The sequence below is a fragment of the Vulpes vulpes genome, chromosome 6 (genome assembly GCF_048418805.1).
Source record: "Vulpes vulpes isolate BD-2025 chromosome 6, VulVul3, whole genome shotgun sequence".
Lineage (NCBI taxonomy): Eukaryota > Metazoa > Chordata > Mammalia > Carnivora > Canidae > Vulpes > Vulpes vulpes.
This window is the reverse complement of record NC_132785.1, coordinates 14,496,110-14,511,911: the sequence shown is the minus strand read 5'-3', so window position 1 is coordinate 14,511,911 and position 15,802 is coordinate 14,496,110.

Here is a 15,802-nt window from a genome sequence, read left to right as displayed (position 1 = left end):
GTCATTTATTTTTTTTTTTCTTGGAAAAGCTCTATACACAACCTTCACTGGAATTCAAATGCCACTCCCCCTCTTAACTACTTTCTCAGAATTGTTTTCTCTTTTTATTTCATTGAACTTAAATTAATTTTTAAAATTCTATTATAAAACTTAACTCATTTCACCCCATGTTTGTCTTTCTTATGCATTGTCATTTGCTGAAGGAAACAATTATATTGTACTCACTGCTCATCCCCATGGTACCTGGCGCAACCTTTACAGATTTTATCAAATCAAATTAAATTGATGTAGCAGATAATTGGTTTTAGTTGTCATTTGGACCTCTCCAATATCTCTCCTGTCACAAGATATGTTTCTCTACTCTTGTCCTGCCTAGTTTTATGCTTTTGTATTTATACAAGAAACTAAGTATGGTGTTGGTTGACCCAAAGCACACCAAGCATAGAAACAATTAAATTGTCAGAAATTAGTGGAGATATTCAGTATTTCTGGATTAGAAACTGAAGTTTGCTCAGCTAGGTTTATGACTTCTAACATCACACACACAGGAGACTTAACTATATGTTAGTCCCCCGTATGTGCACTTTTGCTTTCGCTGGTTTCAGGTACCCACAGTTAATTGTGTGATCTGGAAGCTGATGATCCTCCTGAGGATGAATTGTCAGAAAGTCAATAGTAGCCTAACGCTATGTCACAATGCCTGTGTCATTCACCTCACTTCAAATCATCACCCGGGCATTTTATCATCCCACATCATCACAAGAAGAAGGGTGAGTACAGTTTAATAAGATATTTTTGAGACCGAGAAAGACACATTCACATAACATTTATTATAATATATTATTTTTTTCTATTTTATTACTAGTTGTTAATATCTTACTTATGCTTAATTTGTAAATTAAACTTTATCCTAGGTATGTCTGTATAGGAAAAGTATAATATATATGAATCAGGCATCCACGGGGGAGTCTTAAAACTTACCCCTGCAGATAAGAAGGGACTATTGTATGTTGAAAAAACATTTTGAAATACACTCTCAAGAGCAAAGTTTCTCTGATTTGTTCTGTTAGTACTTAGGTTTATTTTGGCTTAGATTTAAGAAACTTTATTTGAAGCCTTGCATAATCATTAAGCTCCAAATATCACCTATATTGTGTTTTGTTAGCAAGTCTGTGCTCACTAGGCCCTTTATTTTCCTCTGGGTGTCATGTCTCTCACATGTTCTAAGATCTAAGGCAAATCAAAACACTGCTCTGGGCGCCTTAGTGGCTCAGTTGATTGGATGTCTGACTCTTGATTTTGGTTCAAGTCATGATCTTTGGGTCATAGGATGGAGCCCTGCATCTGGCTCCATGTGGAGCCTGCTTGGGATTCTCTATCTTCCTTTCACTCTACCCCCATACCCGCTCCTGCTTGTATGCTCTCTCTCTCCAAAAACAAACACAAAAACACTTCTCAAAGACTCAAATTCCTTCATATATAAACTGGGAGCTATAATCATTCCTACCAACCTACCTCCTTGTTGTAAAGAGTTACTATGGGAATTGAAAGAGAAAGTAAAACACACACACACGCTTTCAAAAGTATATTTTTATATAATATTGTGCTCCGTAGTATTACTCTAAAGCAATTCAAATTCTAATCCTTAGAAGTTTTGATCTAACTGAAGACATGATTAATCCATGAAATTTTCAGAGATTACACCTGGCCACAGGGATGGGAGCAGTGCATCAAATAAAATATTTCTTAATCGCTTGGATGAGAAGATCTTTGGAAAACAATTAGAAATGCCACCAAATTGCAGGCTACTAGACTAATATTTTGCGGATCATAAATTCTCTTAGAAGGCTTTAGGCAAACTTAATTAGATTTTAAAAACCCTTCTCTGCTTAGATTAGTTGATGCTTTAATTAGGTGGACACAAAATAAAAAAGGTGGTTTTATTAGATTTATCAAATTATTGCCTGAAATATTTCTCCCCTTTGACACCTTAAAAAGAAGCCTTGTGCTGAAGGTTTAACACATCCAAGGATACTGGGCAAATCTTTACACTACCGGAATCTTGAAGCACTTCTTACTTCAAAATACTTTTTTTTTTCCCTTTCAAACGTTATCTTCAATTATGCTGAAGATGCTCACTTGCTATTGCAAATAATATGAACTTGTTCATTTAGTGAGTCTAAGGGGAAATGTGTAGCCTGGACAAAGGTGAAAAGCGTGGAGATGGGTAGAGGTGAAATTATGTGAGACATATTTGAGAGATAAAAATCAGTACAGCCTGGAGTTACATTCAAATAAAAGATGTCAAGGGCGACTTTGAGATACTCAGCTACACAACAAGAAGGGTGATGATGGCAGTTCACTGAGTTGGAAAACAGGAGAATTACAAGGATGGGAGATGCACCAGCATCAAGAGAGATAATGTATTTTTTTAGAGTATTTTTTTTATATCTAGCCTAAGGTATCTAAATCCCACAGTTGGAAAATCATTCATATATATTAAAATTAATCTATCTCTTTTTTTCTAATATGATCCCTTCTGAAAAGCAAATACCACAGGGTGACCTTAATATCTTAGAGTGTATGGATGAATTTATCAAATTATTATCCTATGGAATAAGAGTGTACAGTGCTTGTGAGAAATAAGAAAAGAACAACAGAGTGGAGAGAAGATATCCAAAGAAAAACATCTACCCACTTCTTAATATTGACCAAAACTGACTCTAGTGAAGCTATGAGAATTGGGTAACTTTCACATTTCTTAAAGTTGGACATGTCAGAATTAATTTTTTTTTCAGGAATTTAACAGCTTTTCAAGGTGTGTGATTGAAAATCCTTTACCTTAGATTTCCTTTCTGGTCTACATACCACAAATCTTCTTCATTACGTTCAAACATTCAAACAATCAAGTGGAGCTAGTCATTAGCAAATTAACTGAGCCTTCTAAAGTGTGTATTTCAAGCTTATGCTCATGATTTTGAATGAGAACTGATTATGTTCTCACATCTGTCACTCACATCATCAACTGTGGAATGTCAAGACCCACTTGCACATGGTGTATATATATATGAGAGTTCAGGGGTGAACTGTTTATCTGAGCTAAATGCTGTTGTCAAGATCCATTGACACCCGTCAGCTGATTCCTTTATTCTTGGTAGGAGTTCATTTGTTTTTTTCCGGGTATTTTGACAAAGTTATTTTCTACATGAGATGATTATTCATTCCTGAATTCAGATGTTAAAGAGTTTATTTATTTGAGAAAGGCAGGAGAATTAAGATATCTTAATGCCGATGTGAAACATATGTGCGCAAAGTACTATAAGAAAACATAGATGAAAAATGCTAGTGAGATGAGCAAGTTTTATAAATGACTTATTCTAAGACAGACACAATTAAAGTAAAAGTCAAAGTAAAAATTTTTAGTCATATGAAAATACCATAAATTAAATTGAAAGATACAAACTGGCATTTAAAACTACATCTAAATGGTTTTATTACACCTAAGCATTTTGTTCTCTCCCATATGACACTAGGAATTAGGAATACTTTCAGTTTTCTTTAAAAATATATTAAAATGCCATTTTATTTGAAGTTTCTTTATTTTGTTTATCAGTGATTTATTGAATTTTTGCTGTTTCCATGCCATTTGCACATTCTCTTTCATAAATCTCTTATTTGTGTCTATTACTTACTGATTTTTCTGGGCCTTTTATTTATGAAAACAACTCTTTAACTGTCAGTATATCTGAAGTTTGTTTCTGCTCCCCACTGCCCCCTGCCCCTCCAGTATATTATTTTGCTGTGGACTGTGTTCATGGGATTTCTATCAGATACAGTTTTTTTCCTTAATGAGGACACATTTGCCAAACTTCCTTTTTTTTTTAATTTTTTAAATTTATTTATGATAGTCACACACAGAGAGAGAGAGAGAGGCAGAGACACAGGCAGAGGGAGAAGCAGGCTCCGTGCACCGGGAGCCCGACGTGGGATTCGATCCCGGGTCTCCAGGATCGCGCCCTGGGCCAAAGGCAGGCGCTAAACTGCTGCACCACCCAGGGTTCCCGCCAAACTTCCTTTCTAAGAAGATATGATAAGCTTTGAACTCTAGACATTGAAAATACTTAGAAATATTTTAAAACCATGTGACTATTAATTTGAGAACCTCTACATTCTATATTAGTATACCTATCTTATCCTTTATGTGATGGTTGAAACTATTTCTTTGCCCTGTCGGGGAAGGCATTTACCAGCCATGGCATCTTTTATTCAGTGAAGTAATTTGTTGAACTTCCACTCATTTAGTCTCCTCTGATGGCCTCGGCCATCACCCAACCCAGGCAATTTCCTGTTGTTCCCACTGTATGCTCAATTTAAATTTTAAGCAAGGTTATCAGGCACAATTCAGATCATAGCTTAACCATACTGCTCTCATTTTGCCCATGTCCTTGGCATTTTTTACTTACAAGGAATTAGAGCCCTGCACATTTTGTACATGATGTTCTAGTCTTCCTTGCTCTGTCATTCTTATGACTCTTAATATCATTACACTGCAAGTATGCCTTTTTTTTTCTTTTTTTGGTAATTTCCAGATGATTTCCTCTAAATTACCAAGAATCAAATATCATGTCCATTTTTGGCTTCAAAAATGGATTAGAGTTAGCTAAAATTATGTGAGTAAAGCACATTGCACAAAAAAACTATGAGGATGCTATTTGTATGTACAATCATTCTGATTGAATTTTGCAATGAGATTCCTATACAGAGAACGAACAAGAAGAGAATGACCTATCCTTTACACAAAAGGAAGATAAGGGCCCACATACTCTTAAGACAAAGCTAAAAGACATTTTACAAAGTAGAATTTGAAATATGTTATGGACCCAAATGTATTTGGAAGGAGTTCCTCTTTCTGAACCCTATTTTTTTCTTCTCATTCATATCTTCCTTCACTAGTCCCAGTTTCATTGACTTACCTTGGGTAATTAATCTTGAATACATTTTTCTTGGGTCACTTTCTTTTTTAAAGATTTATTTACTTATTCATGAGAGACACAGAAAGATAGAGAGAGAGGCAGAGACACAGGCAGAGGGAGAAGCAGGATCCATGCAGGGAGCCTGACTTGGGACTTGATCCTGGCTCTCCAGGATCAGGCCCTGGGCTGAAGGCGGTGCTAAACCGCTGAGCCACCTGGGCTGCCTGGTCACTTTTATCATCCAACAATCTCTTTCAAAAGCTCTTCTTCATAGCCCATATTAACTAAATCAGAATGTTTCATGTAGCAATTTTTTTCCATTTCAATATTCATTAATCAACTTTTGCAAATATGTTGGAAACCACTCTTGAGGGACAAAATCCATAACAAAAACAAACAAATTAGTTATTCCCTAATAAATGGCTACAAGGGTTTCTTTGAGGCAGAAGAGTGAACTCTAGAGATAAGAACTATTAGTAATGGTAACTGCAAAGCCTACAGATTTACTCTAATTTCGTGGTCACAGGTTAGGAACACCTGAAGAAGTTTTGAACACACTCATTTCCTTGGTCTCATCCCAGAGCGTTTACATGAAGATAGGTTCTGGGCATCTGTATCTTTAAAAAGTACCTAAATAATTTTAATGTGCAATCAAGTTATAGAACCAATGACTATTAGTTATATAAATAACTAAGCAGTTTAGGGGAACCAATGAAATAGATATTCTTTGAGAGTTTCAGTGTTTACTCACACATTTACTTCCTGATTCTAAAATGTAGATATTCAGTCATAGGTCATTTCTTCACAGAAGTCTTCAAGAAATGAAAGAAAAAAACTTTAGAGGAAAATATGTGAAATAATGCAATTAGATAATTCATTCAATATTTGAAGTGAATGTAATCTATTTAAAGTTAAAGCTCAAAATAATTAATATTTACCACTTTGTAATAATGGAAAATTAACACTATGCCCTTACTAATAATGCTTTCAAACTTTTCTAATTCTAAATTAAATGCATTTATATTATATTCTGTTGTCCCCCAATTTCTTTAAAATAATTTTCAATGATTCTTGGCAAAATTTTATTATATTTTCTAAAGAAAAGGCAGAGGAATATAGAAAAAGAAAATTATGAAATAGCAATCTTTAATACTTTAAAGAAACTACTTTGAAGTTTGAGTACAGTTATTAAAAATTTATATACATAAATGTACACACCATAGGACTGCAGACTTACATATGAATATCTATACCTATATCTGTATATCTATGTTTAATTCCTTTCTAAAATGCATCAATGAAATCTTTTATATAAGCATCATCCTCAAAATTCCTCAAATTTATGAGCATATTAATTTTTATATTATATTCAGAAATCGAATTATCCCATTGTTGATCATTCAAAGATGCCTGCACAGAAAGGCATAACATTCTAGAGAAAAGCAGTAGTGGCTTTTAGCTTTCCTCTAAATCCACATGGAGCACCCTTTTTCAGTCACCTTTAGCCAGTTAATCCTTTGACACATTTGGAGGAAATATGTTATAGTCAAAAACCTTACACTATTGCAGAAACATAAATAGGAAATTCCAATTTATTTACCCTACCACAGGACAAAATTAGTGACCTCTAAAAGTGACTATACTTTGGAGATTCTTACTGACCACATCTTTATACCATTCCACCCCTACTTTACTTTTTCCTTACATATCTGGTCTCCAGAAGCATGTGTCTCAGACCCCAAAGATCATTCATGCATTTGTAAATATTTCCCTAGTAAGTATTTTGAAAGGGAATGAGAAGAAAAATCACTTGTTGAACTTCTACGAATGGGGAAAACTCAAAAGAATTCAAATAGTAACTTTCTTTTTGTTTTTAATTTAAATTCAGTTAGTTAACATAGAAGTATTACTGGTTTCAGAAGTAGAGTTTTGGTGATCGATCGGTCTTACATAACAACACCCAGTGCTAATTACAACACGTGCCGCCTTAAAGTCCGTCACCCAGTTACCCCATCCACCTCACCTCTCCCCTCCAGCAACCCTCGGTTTGTTTCCTGTAATTAAGAGTCTCTTATGGTTTACCTCCCTCTCTGATTTCCTCTTGTTTTATTTTTCTTCTCTTCCCCTATGATCCTTTGTTTTGTTTCTTAAATTCCACACATGAGTAAGATCATATGATAACTATCTTTCTCTGATTGACTTATTTTGCTTAGCATAATATCCCCTAGTTCCATCCACGTCGTTGCAAATGAGAAGATTTCATTTTCTTGATGGCTAAGTAGTATTTTCATTATACTCACATCTCACATCTTTATCCATTCATCTGTCGACGGATTATCTAGGCTCTTTCCATAGTTTGGCTATTGTGGATATTGCTCTATGAATATTGAGGTGAAATAGTACTATAATGCTACATTCAAACTTGTTTCTGGATGATATATTGTGTAGTCCCATGGCTTTTCAGTACACTTTTTGGTATGAAACACCCACATTCAGTTTGAGAAAGCCTAGTCTGAGCTAATTTCAAAATTTTACTTTTTTATCTAATGTAAAGTATTTCCTATCACTGGAAAGGGCCCAATGTAATATTCTGCAGATTGGCAGTACAAAAGTTTTCTTTTCATATTCTCTATGGTTGTGGCAAGGAGTGATTAGATCTTATTTGACTGGTGCTAGCCTCTAGTTTGTTAAGTGGTCACTGGCTCACCCCTTTCCCATTTAATGTGACCATTCTGTGGGCACTTTGGAGATTTCCTTTCCCCCCAATTCTGAGGAACACAATCTATATCATTCCTTGGGGAAAGGGGGAACTATCTGCCCCCTTGACTTCTGTTCTAACCAACTCTAGACTCAGATTCATTGGGTGGTTACACAATATGATTTGGATTAGTCAGAGTTCTCCAGAAAAATAGAAACAATAGCACATTCTCTCTCTCCATATACATATATATGTATGTATTGTATATATGTGTATATATATATGCTATTGCTTCTATTTATCTCTCTCTCTATATATCTATACTATCTCTATTATCTATCTATCTATCTATCTATCATCTATCTATCTATCTATCTATCTATCATCTATCTATCTATATATTAGAGAGGGAGAGAGAATGGAAAAGAGAGAGAGAGAAACTGGCTGATTATAAAGAACTGGCTTATGTTCTGATGGAGGGTGACAAATCCCAGGATCTACTGTATATAAGCCAGAGACACAGGAAAGCTGGTGGTGTATAGGTTTCAGTTCAAATCAAAAAGCCTGGGAACCAGTAGCACCAGGGGTATAAGTCCCAGTCCAAAGTCAGATGAAGAACAATGTCTCAGATAAGCCAGTCTGGCAGGAAGAGAGAATTCAACCCTCCTCTACCTTTTTGTTCTAATCAGTCCTTCAGGAGATTGGGTGATGCCTACCTACAATAGGGTGGACTTCTTTGCTCAGTCTGCCAATTCAAGTACTAATGTCTTCCAGAAACACCCTCACAGACACACCCAGAAATGTTTAACTAGAAATCTGGGCATCCTGTGACCCAATTCAGATCTATGCAGCTACCTCTTGAGCTAACTCACAGGAAGAAACATCACACCTGGAAGCTGCTGTTCCAGATCTTTCTCTTTAGTCTGTTATTACAAGTTGCTCAAGCCTGTCCTTCCAATATATATATATATATATATATATATATATATATATATATATATATTTAATGTAGAGGCAAATACCTGTCTCTGTGCCCTCTTGATAAAATTCAGATGATACCATTCAAATTATCCCAACAAATTTTACCATACGCTCTGTGTTAATGCTGTGGGAATTCTCTGCCTTCAGTGCCCATGGGTTTTGGTCACACCACTTCAAAGAGGTAGACCAGAGGAAAAATGGTGGGCAGCAAAGCAAAGTTTATTAGTTTATTGAGCAATAGTACAAAGCTGCTGGACAGAGAGAGGACCTGAGATGGTTATCTGTGGAGTTTCTAACTTTAGGGGTTTTTATGAGCTCTTTTGAGAAACTATGTTAAAGCAATCAGAGTGTGCTGAGTCATGTCAATCAGGGCTTTGATCACATATCTGTCTATCTATTAGGTTAATGTCTCTGTGCTGATGGTCCTTTTTGCTTAGGGCTTATGTCTTAACAAACAGCCCCTTGCCTCATGATAGGGACAAATGCCTTGTGGTTAATTGTCTTATTTTGGGATTTGCAGAAGTCATTTCTACAAAGGCTATGAAGCAGAATGCTAGTGTGTTCCTGTCTAAGCTGCAAAACAAGATGATAGTGCTGTTTTGTTTTATCTGTCCTGACTCCATATTTTTGGGGGGAACCCTGGCTCTCACTACATAACTGTCCAACCAACTCCTGACACTAGACTGTGGAAGCACTGGGCCTATGCAGCCCAGTCCTATACTTACAGTAGAATTGGAAATTAACTGAGACAGAAAAACTCTTTCTGGAGAATGATGAATCACGTGATCATTTTGGTCAGATCCTGAATAGGTGAGTCAGCCAACCTTATCTGCTGTGAATACTTCTTGCTTAATTACTTGTTTTCATTTGTTTTTTTTTTTTCATTTTTTTAAACACTGCATTCTCATTAAGACTCTGAAATGGTAGGAACGATTTAGGATTATCTCTATAATAAATATAAGTACTTAAAAATAAAGTCCAATTTATAATAAATAATTATTTTAGTGACATTGTGTTTTATATCACTAAAATTTGAAAATTGACTTATTGGAAGCCAAAGAGCTTAAATCATTGAACAGATATCAATATAAATATGGTGTTTTATGAGTACACAATCATATTTATAGAGAGATGCATTTATAATCCAAATGCAAACTGAGTCCTGGTCTGTGTGCACTTCATAATAACACACAGAGAACCAGTCCACTTGGTATTTTCCATAGACAGCACAAAATCATTTCTATTTTTGTTTGTTTGTTTTTGAGGAGTGAGAAGTTCACACAATAGAATTGGTAGTATTTCACACATAGGCACAAAACCTTCACTCCTTTTTTTTCTGTCCGGTCTTCTCTCTCCCCTGTGACTTCTCACAGCTCTATGTCAAATCCTTACTCCTTCAGTGGGAACTCTGCAATAGTTTTGGTTCCTGTTTCTGTTTCCAGGATTGAGCAGGCCTGTGAAATTTTTAAAGCAAGCTTTATTTATTTAAAGCAAGCTTTAATTTTTAAAGCAAGCTTTATTTTTAAAGCAAGCAAGCTTATTAAGGTCCCAGCAGCAAACCAGAAGGCCATCACTTTCAGTATTAATTCTTCTTAAAAAGGGGCATTAGCAGTATTGATAACATATATTTTTTATAAAATAAAAATGTAATAGGAATTTATATTTTTATCAGAACTTATTTTTCTAACTTAAGAACCAAGTTATTTGTTTAGAGGAAGGTATCAATTCATCAAACAAATCATTTTGAAAGACATCTAAATAATTATTATTCCAATCCCAATTGCTCCCTTGAGGTAAATTTTAACACTTGCCTCAAAAATTAAAAGTTATAACAAGACAAGAAGTTATGTAGGAGGAAGACCTTATATTGATTATACCAATATGAGAATATGTTCTATAAACGTGAACTAAGTTTTCTTGACAGAGGCATAAAATATTAGAAAAGAAATTGTATAACATTCTATAACTGAAAGTAATAAACCTTATCAGCAAAACCTAAGACTTGTTTGGAGAAGGGAAAGAAAAGATGCTGAAAAAGTGAAACTGTTCTAAGATTTCATCTAACTGAGGGCAAGGGGGGCAGAGGGGGGAAGCAGAGTGGGATTAGCATCTTGGCGAGAGAAATCAGTTTTGCATGGTAGTCATCTTGGAACTCTAGCTATATGAACTTGACTTTTTTTTTTTTTTAAATACAGTTCATGTAAGACCTTAATGGACTGCCCATCGATCTCTGTACTAGGCACTGCGCATTGATCAGTGACTGCCAAACATTCCCTAAGGATTAAACTATTCTGGTTTTGTCCGTAACCATGATACCAAATCCATTAGTAGCATTTTTATTTCTTCTGGGAATTAGGTGTTGCTACTGGCCTCTATAGCTTCAAGATTTCAGTATCCACATTATAATGAGAAAACTGTTCAGGAGCTGGCCTTAACTTGTACCCCAGGTCCCCAGAGGACCATCATTTGGGACCTTTCATAATCATGCTCTTCTCACTCATGTATGTCCCAATGTCTTGGTGAAAGGCATTCTCAAGTTCTTGAATAAGGGATGAGTAAACAGGTTATGTAAAAGTGATCCACTTCAGCATTTCGAAGTGTTTGGAGTCCTTCTTTAGATTATAACACAAAGTTCTGAGCATATCAATTCCATTTAATTTAGAACACCATTGATAATATGTGCCAGTTATCAAAGTCAGCAGAAATTAGAACCACTCATAGCTACTCAAGATCATTCATTGAATCCAAAGACTCTTAAGTGAAAACATAGTGGAAAGTTTAGACCAATCTACAGTTGTGTTTTTCTCTCCCTGTTCCTGCTCTAGTTATATTCATTCCTATATATATTTCCAAAGTCAAGACAGATATTAAATAAAGAAATACTTAAGATTCTATTTGATGTATAAGTCTTGTTCTTGGGTTTGATTGTGTAATTGGATCTCAGGAGCTAAAAGAAATGAGTACTAGAGAAGGGGTGTATGAGAACTTAATTTTCCTTGGAAGACACCTTAGGGAAAGTTATTACAGGAATTTTCAGAAAATGAAGCAACCTTGAGTGATAGGAGATGGTGGGAGCCCCCAAAAAAGTATAGAATCCTTTGAGTCTCCTACATCTTCTTACTTTCCCCATTGCAATTTTGTGCTTCAATTTCTTATAAAATCTCCTTAATTTTCATATTGAGACCTCATGGAATCCTGAGTTCAAGCACTGGAAATCAGCAATCCAAAGGTTCTACTATGTGTGTGATTTTTAGTTATATTATCTCTATAACTGAATGATACGAATATATTATTTTAAGGAAGTCTGGCTTTGCTGAAACCACAAATCTGAATCTAAACTTAACATGTCTTTTAAATGACTCAGCACTATTTGAAATATCTGGTCAACCTCGTGGTCCATATATATTTCTTGTATCCTTCACAGCGGTCTCTGTTAGCAGCCAAAATTTTGATTTCAATAAGCAAAGTGGAAATTTTCTGGATGGCCATTGTAGTCAAGGACTGCTAAGCCCACATTCCAGTACTGTCTCAATCAGTTTGGGCTGTTATAACAAAATACCTTGACTGGATATCTTATAAACATTAGAAATTCACTTCTCACAGTTCTGGAAGCTGGAAGTCTGAGATTCAAGATCATGTTGCCAAAATGTTCAGGTAAAGGCCCTCTTCTGGGCCTTTGTTATAACCTCATAGGGAAGAAGAATCTAGGCATCTCTTCTAGGGCCTCTTTATAAGGGCAGTAATCTTATTCAGGAGGGCTTCACATTCATGACCTAATCACTTCCCAAAGGCCTTAGCTCCTGATATCATCACATTAGGCCTTAAGATTTTGACATACAAATTTTGGGATGACACACTCACTCAAACCATAGTAATACTGTATACTTATTGCCTCTAGTCCAAACCAGTTGAGAAAATCAATCCCAAATTCCCATTTCCTTCAGGGTTATTTGCACCTTTTCTTATTATGTCACAGAATTGTGAGGTATGAGCCTCAAAACACCTTCTGGCTGGTTTAAACAAGAAATAAATTTGTTTAAGAATAACAAATAGTACATCTCTAGAAAAAATGAAGAGTCAGAGTACAAGGATACATAACCAGGAAACATGTCAGCAACTGAAAGGTCTTTCAAATTAAAAACTACACTGTCACTGCCTCTAAGCATCTATGAAATTCTAGGACTGTATTGCAGACCGTTTCTGTCACACTTGAAAAAACTGAGCACCGTAACCCTTTTAAGACCAGTCACCATATAAGAAGCCTTTGCTCATTTTTGTTGTTGTTCATTACTTGATTTGCAATACCAAGATATGGAAACAACCTAAATGTCTATCGATGGTTGAATGGATAGAAGATGTGATGTGTGTGTGTGTGTGTGTGTGTGTGTACCTTTGAACTGTGAAAAAATGGGGATTAGGGGTACTGATTCCCTCACAGTCAAAAATTTGTGTATAACTTTTGACTTCTCCAAAACTTTACCAATAGCGTATATCAACCAGAAGCCTTACCAATAACATAGATAGTTGATTAATACATATTTTGTATATACATTACATACTGTATTCTTATAAAAAAGTAAGCTAGAGCTTTATTATAAGCCATTACTCATACTACTTCTGTTTAGTTGATTTCAAGTTACCAGGGTGGTTTCTAGATGCAAGGGACGAAGGCGAAAAGAAAACTCCTTAAATATTATTAACCCTGTTTACAGAAAAATACAGCAAATGTTATTTTAATCAGAAAAATCCTAAAACCATATAAGTTAAATATAAGGAACAGGGCAGAGATAAGCATTTTTGTCATTATAATTTAATTTTTTTAAATTATTTAAATTCAATTTAGATAACATATACTTTATTATTGGTTTCAGGGGTATAATTTAGTGAATATTAAGTTGTATACAATACCCTATGCTCATCTCATCAAGTGCCCTCCTCAATGTTCATCACCCAGTTATCCCATCCTCCTACCTACTTCCTCTCTAGCATCCCTCAGTTTGCTTCTCACAGCCAAAAGTCTCTTATGGTTTGCCCCATCTCTGTTTTCCTTTCACTCATTTTTCCTTCTCTTCCCCTATGTTTATTTGTTTTGTTTCTTAAATTCCACATATGAGTGGAATCATATGGCAGTATACCTTAATGAAATTTTAATGACATAATGAAATTATTAGAATTTCATTTGATATATCAAGTTCCAGTTTGATTTCAAAAAGAATCAAATTTAATAAGGGAAGTACATGAAAGACAATATAAACATTGGAAAACATGAAATTTTTGTTTTGGTTTTAATTGTGGTTATCATGATCATATACCTAGAAAACACAGAAAACATCAGTAAAAATGACTACAATTAATAATCGAATGTTTTGAAATAGACATGGATAAAGGATCATTTTATTGAAATAGACATGGATTCAGGATCATTTTATAAAATTTTGTTTGTATAAATATAGATGGAAAGTTATTTTGATGAGATCTCAGATGGAAATGGAAACTTGTTAAAAGACAATGGAGATCTTTGCTGAACTGTGTTCCTGTTCAAGTGTTTTGTGGAAGATAAAAGTTGCTAGTGATGAAATTAGATATGTAATTGAGAAGGGTTCTTAGCAAAGTGTTGAAAGAGTAGCTTGGGTTTCTCTTAACTGCTTATAGCACTAGGTGAGAAGAAAGAAATGAAGAAATTAAGTAAAAAAGAAATTAAGAAGTGGAACTTAAAGATTTGGGAAATTCTCAGTCCATCACATTGCAAAAAAATAAGAAAGTGTTTTTGGAAGGAGATGTCAAGGTTATGGCTGGGCAATCATTTGATAAAGAGATTCATAAATATGTAAAATGTGGACCTAATCAGCCATACCAGCAGAAACACTGCTGGTTTTATGGAAGGAGATGGACACTAGGTAAAATGAAGGAAGACCATCAAAATTATTGAATCCTCCAGGACCAGACGATAGGGCCATTTGACTGTAAATGTGCACTATTTTTCAAGACATAGGAAGAATGAAAGAATGACCTGGAGAAGTAATTCAGAGATCATCAGAACTACCTCCATGATTTCAAATAGGTGGCATCCCGTTGGTTTCTGCAGTAGCCTCCAAGACTTAAGGGTAGGGTTTTCCAGGGATCTTCAGGGCATGAAGCATCACATCAGAGTCTGAGAGGGGAGCATAACTCCCCTCCACTCCTCACCCTCCCACCTGCTTATTCTCTTATCCCTGTCTTCCACCAAACCCTGTGCAGCGCATGACCACTGCCCAACAGAGGTAGGACTGCCACTCCGAGAGTCAGGAAGACAAAACATCAAACCAAAGAGGAATTTTCTCAAGCCTCAAGAGCTAAAGATATTTTCTTTGCTTGGCTTTAGACTTTCTTGGGACCCCATCACCCCTTTTTTTCTTCTAATTTCTCTCTTATGAATGTCTATTCTATGCCGGTCCCATCATTGTGGTTGGGACATACCTCAGGATGAGCCATACCTTCAGTCTCAGTCATATCTGATTTAAATGATGTTTAGAAACTTTGGAATTAAGAGAGAGACAGAGAGAGAGAGAGAGAGAGAGAGAGAGAGAGAGAGTGAGAGAGATCACAGAGAGAGAGGAAGGGAAGAAGCAGACTCACCCAATGAGGCCGATAACCCAATGGGGCCATCCTCAGATCATGACCCAAGTTGAAGATAGATGCTTAACTAAATGAGCCACCCAGACACCCCTGGAATTTAGACTTTAGAGTTGATGCTGAAATGAGTTAAGACTTATGGGCTATTGAGATGGTATAAATGTATTTTGCATGTGAGAAGAGCATGAATTTGGGGGTACCAGGAGCAGGAGCAGAATGCTATGAAGTACCATGTGAAGAAAGTGAAAAGATAGGCATCTGCAAGCCAGGAAGAGGACTCTCACCAGTCCCTGATTCTATCAGCATCTTGATCTTGGACTTCCCAGCCTGTAAAACTGGGAAATATAAATGCTATTGTCTAAAACTTCCAATCTATAGCATTTTGTTACACAGACAAAGCAGAATAATACACTGGGAAACTTATAAGTTATCAAAAAATTTTTAGAATTAATTAATTCTAAAATTTTAACAAATCATATACCAAAGTATACCAAAGAGACAATAGATGCTTAATTTATTTGGAAAAACCAATTGAAGG